The sequence below is a fragment of the Acipenser ruthenus genome, chromosome 16 (assembly GCF_902713425.1).
Source record: "Acipenser ruthenus chromosome 16, fAciRut3.2 maternal haplotype, whole genome shotgun sequence".
Taxonomy (NCBI): domain Eukaryota; kingdom Metazoa; phylum Chordata; class Actinopteri; order Acipenseriformes; family Acipenseridae; genus Acipenser; species Acipenser ruthenus.
The window spans coordinates 25,889,999-25,896,753 of record NC_081204.1 but is presented as its reverse complement, the minus strand read 5'-3'; positions in this window follow the sequence as shown (position 1 = coordinate 25,896,753).

Here is a 6,755-nt window from a genome sequence, read left to right as displayed (position 1 = left end):
TCAATTCCAATAACACTCACAATTCCAATCAAGTGGGAATCACACTGCATGCGATATCAATCTGTGTTAGTGTTCTTTTTGTAACTGCTGGGTAAATAAGGGTTTATTTAGTGTTTTGTTTTGGGGTATTTTATCCATTAAAACATAAAAAAACTAGATATACCCATCAATAGCAGAACCAATGAGCAGTCACCATGACAGTACTTATAGTCTGGAACAAATATCATTAGAAAGCTTTATCAAATCTGAGAGCTGTTCTGAATACAGGGGTACATTGATCTTAGCCGTGGTGGATCTAAACAACACCACCGTTTAGGTTGTTTAAATAGGTGTGTACAAGGTTATGAATCAAACTTATAACAGTGCATTCATGTATTTGTATCAATAATCCCCTTTAAAAATTGACCACAATATTTTTACAATGCTTTTCACATTGGTAGACTTTAATATGCTTTACCACACCTTTTTTGGCTTTGCAATGCTTACATATCCGTTACCATGCTTTCAGTATGCTTTAATACACTTTGCTTTGCTTTTACTATTGTAAACTTTTATAAGGTAAAGAACAAAAAGGAAAAGATTTTATGATCTGATTGACAGCTATATTGACATCCGCTGCCATTTAGATCAATGGAATAGACCCCATCATTTCATTTAAGTCGTGCATCAGCAGAACAGGGACGATTTCTGACACCATAAAAAAGTGCCAAGTAATGTTCATACCAAGTTACATTTGCATAAACAATTCTTAAGATATATGCTAAATATAGCTGATGAACAGGTCCCCTTATGTCTCCAGAGTCTTATTATTTAATGAGGAATGTCCTTACCAAGTTACATTACAATAGGATACCAAGAAGTATCCTCCATTGGGGATAGTAAGGATATGTTTCGGATTATAGTATGATAATAATAATAATAATAATAATAATAATAATAATAATAATAATAATAATAATAATTATTATTATTATTATTATTATTATTATTATTATTATTATTATTATTATTATTATTATTATTATTATGCTTTGTTATTCATTGTTACATTTTGGGGGTTGAAATGATCTATTCTGTGCTGTCTTTTAGCAAGTCATCCACAGAAAAAAAAGAGCACATCGCTAAAAAATCTGGATAGTTTTATTACAAAAGCCCAACAGCAGTATTCCAGTAGGATACTTGGCGACTCAGGACATGGTTTACAGGATAAAAAGCATTTGTACAGGACTGCTTCCCTTAAGCAAAGGTGATCCCTTGTTGTTATTATTGCATCAAAGTTTCGAACCAAAGTTTATACATTTAAAGTGATTACAGGACAGCAGGGTAGCTCAGCAGTCAATTAACTTGTGCACCATCAGGAGGGAAAAAAACAGGACATTAATTATCATTGATGCTTTAGTGCCAAAATGTTAGTCTGGCCACTGACCAGGAGTGGTTCAACAATCCGTGGGTTCATGAAAGATCAGCTGCAGCGACTCAATAAACCAGCAGGGGTAGCCATAGAGCCAAGAAAGATAGTATTATTTGCAGTTTAATGGACGGCATATTGCATGATTGCATCAATTGTGAGAAATAGAAAAATTCAACTTGGCTGATGCACTGCTACTGGTGATTAAAGATCAAGTAAACTAAAATGTCATCATATTCCGGTTTACATTTCCCTCAGTACTGTATGGTGTTTGCCAGACTTCAGAATGGTTGTGGGTTCTAGGTGAAGAGTAGAATCACATTGTCACATGCTTCTAATGGAATGAGGAAGCCTGTTCAGTCCTAGCACAAACTAAAGCAGATCAAAGCCAGGTAAAGGCAGGTTTTAATGAAAGGTTGGAATAAATAAACATTGCAGCATAAGAATAACAAGTTGAAATGTTAAGGGAATCAATGTATCTATTTTGAAGCAACTAGAGTGACTTGAGAGCTATGCTGTATAGGAAGGAAACATCCACCTTACAAATACCTTAAAAGTAAATACACCACCTCAACCAGTTAAAGCAGTGCTGCTGCTGGGAGCGCAGGATGAGTCATACAGTTTGGACGGCACCTGTTCGCATCCAGGCTGTGCAAAGAGGCCGAACTTTGCTGGAGACTCCGGGTGGGGGATGGGAAACTGGCAGGGATTGCTTCTCCTCATCGTGCAACAGCAAACCCTACTGTCCAGACACCAAGCACATTCAGAGTGGATAAAAGGAGGGCTGATCTCTGTTCCCTGGATCGGTAGCCCACCCACCTCTGCTTTGGATTGCGTGCCATAAAAGCGATTCTGGCTTTAGGCTTGTGAGATCAGCGGATGCTCACAGCTGCGGTGAGGAGAAAAAACATAATTGGACATTCCAAATTGGGGGGAAAATAAATAAATAAATCCAAAACTGGATGTTTTTTGAGTATTTGCCTCTGGTCAAAGCAACAACGTGTATTCCCTCACACCTTAACAATCTACAGTATACTGAGTATACACAGACCCCACACTAACACTTTAAACACACTGTAAACAAAGTCAAATATGACACCACTGGGGAAGAGGAGGTGCAGCAGACTAATTCAATAGCGTACCATGCCTTTCAACTGGGTTCCAATCTGGCACCATCAAATTAGCTTTTCAAACTCAATTTTCTTACCTTCTATTAGGACTAGCAAAATTAGAACCACCTCCTTATCTTGTGTTGAAGATCTTTCTACATTAATCCAGATAGTTAGATTGTTTTAAACACCATATGACTAAACTGTTTCTTTTTGGTACAGTATCACATCCTGTACTGTAAGGCAATCTTACTCAAGATCATGTAACCTGCAGCACAGGTAGTGACAAGGTACCAGGAAGAATCTTAAACTGAATGGTATTTTATCAGTATCTATAGGGATAATAATAATAATAAACAAACAAAACTATATCAGTACAATGATAAGGTGACCAGCAATACAATTCCCGATGCTAACACAAGGAAGAAAATGCGTTGCAGATGAGCATGAGACCCCCCAGGTATGAAAATGCCAGAAAGACCCCCCCCCCCCCCACCACCACCACCACAGAAAACTGAGCAAAAAGCTACATCTCTCTTGTCCCTCTCTTTGTGTCAAGCCATTAAACTGGGTCAGGTGTGAACGGTTAAACCTTCAATTGTAAATTCTCAATGTTGTCTAAGAAAGGAACATGCTAACAAAAGAATAATCTACTATAATATAAGCCCTGTGCTTATTTGCATTGGTTTTCTGTTTTTCTCACCACATAGCGATTGCTTATTTATTCTCCCTCATGATAAGAGGCTTGTCTTGGAGTGTTACTTGTTAAGTTGCCCTGTATAGTTCTACTCACATAATACCATGGCAACTGCACCTTTAAATTCTCACTGGGCTGTTTTTAAATCTGTTGCAAGTTTCATGTGGCTTGAGTGTTGTTAAGGGGCAAAATGATATCAATTTTTCTTGTTGGATTTAGAGCATACATATATTTGTCACCTGTCACAGCCAACACAAATGCATCTCAACAGGACTAATAGAAATATTTTCCACTGTAATATTACACTTCATAGGTCTCAACCTTATTTGGTTATTATATTTTTGTCTAGTGATTGTAGCTAACAAATTAATTACATAAATCTGTAAAACTGTTTTACATGTCTGTTTGTTACATAGGTCTCACATGTGCAGTTTTGAAAGAAACACATGTTACTGCAAACATGCATTTCATTTTAAAACATGATATGTGGGACTTCTTTAGGTTAAAGAATGTTCTCAGTTTCCATACCTTAATCTCAGGAAATCTGTTACATATGCAATTCCTTGGTCATTTTACCTTATAAACAGACAGAGGAACCTGGTGTAGTAACTAGAGTTCACTCTAATGAACCAAACAGTTTAACACAAAAAAAAACCCAAAAAACATAAGACAGTCCACACTGCGTAACAATAAAATATTTGCAACACCAATTGCAATGCGTCAAACCTGTGTCAGACACAAAAAACACACACACACACACAAAAATGCAAATCAGACTGCAGTCAGAGAACTACTGTGCTTCTATATTCAGGGTAAGCTTTGTGGGAGATCAAGAGCATTGCCATGACAATTGCAATTTGTAAATATGTTTCTGTAGAGGCCTAACCATTCCATTGCAAAGAACCATTTTCATATGTGCACTCAAATGTCTTCTTTTAAAAGCAAAATATACAGTAAATGATTTGAATTATTGAATTGTAATGCATTTATAATCTTGTTATTTTATATAATCCAATTACCAGTAATCCAGCAAGTAATCAATTGATTCATTGATTAAATATCTATCTAAATCCCAATTGTAGCAATAGCCTTGCTCCAAAACATTCCGTAAAAATACATTGACATTCTGCTTTTAAATAGCAGGAAAAATACAGACAGTTGTATTCAATAATCATGTTCAGCTTTTTTTTATTATTCTTTAAAAAATAAATACTAATATATTTAAATTTACCTAGGGCAGACTTGATTAAATCGATCAATAAAAACTGTATTCGATTAAAGCTATTTTGTTTGATTAAATAAATGAAAAAAAAATCTTCCCTCTGGTGGGAATTCCTATGACTTGAAACAAAAGCATTATAAATCATGACATCATTGGGAGCCAATCAAAGCGCTGTTTTTTTCATTTGTGCGTGGAGAGTTTATAGGTGCACTGTCAAAGCTGAAAACAATTTATTTTTAGCTGTGACAGCAGAGTGGTGTGAATTATTGAAGCTGCTGCAATAAACAAGTATGTAAATAATCACTTTTGGAAGTAATTCAGCTTCTTAAAACAAGTTATACCAGTGCAACTAATTTTAGGAAAATTACTACTTAGGGCAGATGTTTTGGAGTAGAAGGTATCATTATCTCTAAGCTAACAGAGAACAAAATGTTCAGAACATTTTGTTTTGTCAAATTAAACCCATTAAAAAGTTATGAAAAAAAAAACCTTATCTCTGTTTGCAGAGTGCACCCTTCAGTTCAAACGTGTCAAGCACACAGTTTGGGATCTGAAGATTCAACTGCACTTGCAAAAAAGGCTATGAATACCATAGGAATGTTGTAATACCAATATATTACCAGCAATGTCCTGAGTAGAATCATTATTAGACCAGAAACATGTCATGGTAACACAATTGATTTTGAACAAATATTGCCTTGTTGCCTAATATTGGTACACTCTAGTTCTAAAATGACACTGCAATGGATTACCATTAAACTGACTGGTTCAAAACCCAGTTGTCTTCTTTTGATTGCAGTAATGTTCCTTCATAACCCATTGCCTCCACCATGCAGCTCTTTTTTACAGAACAAAGAGTTAAATTGCCTTGTCCAATGGCCTGGCAATTTCCCCATTATCTTGTGTGAGCGCATTTCAGGAAACGTTTAAAGCATTTATAATCAACCCATACAGCCATTCTCATTGTGGATAAAAAACAGAGAGAAAAGGGAGACCATTTTGTTAATTATAATGACAGCTGACTTGTCAATGGCTTGCCGGGCCCTAATATAACCTTGGCATTCATGTGTCTTGTAAAACACACTAGAGTTTTTGGAAATTGTCAAAATGCCATGATAATGTTACTCCCTAGTAGTACTTCATTGCTTCAGTGGTTTGCCAACAAGAACCACAGCATATCAGCCAGACTCCCTTGTTGCATTACCTAATCGTAACTGTAGGTGTCACTATACACTGTTACCTTCTTACCTCCACCCCATCAAAAAGATATTAGGGCCCACCCTGTTTGTTTTCTACATTTGTTTGATAATCCACAGCAGAGCCCTCACTGGCACAGATTAACAGTGATAAATATTTACAATTATCTATTTTCTCAAGAGAAAATAAAGATTTGCCATTCAACATGGTTTCTATTTAAAACCTGCATATTATTATTGTTATTATTATTATTATTATTTAGAAGTTCTTGTTCCACAAGCTAATAAGCACCTCCTTTAACAAATATGGATAATGCCGTCTGAAATATTGAAATAAAAAAACAGCTCATGAACTTCACTTGCTTATATTTTTAAGATGCAGACATCTGCTTTCCAAAGCATGATCTGTTACATATGGTTACCACGTTACTATCACTTATGTTGATTTAAATAAATAACCAAGAAAGGACCATGTTACCTGCAGCTGTTTTCAGTTTTTAATTTGCAATGCACTTGTGCTCTGTCAATGCAGCACCATCTAGCTTTGGAGTAGAATGACATGCAACTCGTTTCAGTTTAGGAATCCCTTCTGTACAGCTGAGGGGTTTAGCATTGTCATTTTATTTTCCCAGTCTGTACACAAATAACAGAGGGAATTTGGAGGCAAAGATCATTCTGCTGCTGCCACTGATTCCCTGCCAAAAAATGTGTTCAGAGCCCTTTGCTTTAGATGAAAGTTAGATAAGGACATTCTGAACTGCTGGTTAAGCATGGAAATAATAATATTAATATATATAATCGGGATGTGTTCTACAGATCTCTGGCAAGAGAACAGGACAAACATAAGAGTTCTAGAATTTAAAATGACGTGTGTATGTGTGCGAGCACCATATACAATGTAGTTAAACAAACTACACATGTCCCTCACATATGAAATAATTCTGCAGATTTTGAATATATCTTACTGTATATATTTAATTTGAACTCCCTTTTAAATTACCTTTTTTTCTGCATGTGTGGCGTTCTTGTTCAGTAAAACTCACGAGCATGGATACTACATAGGCTTCTAAGACAACCACACACACAAGCAGTGAAATGCGCAGGGTTCAATTATATGTTACTG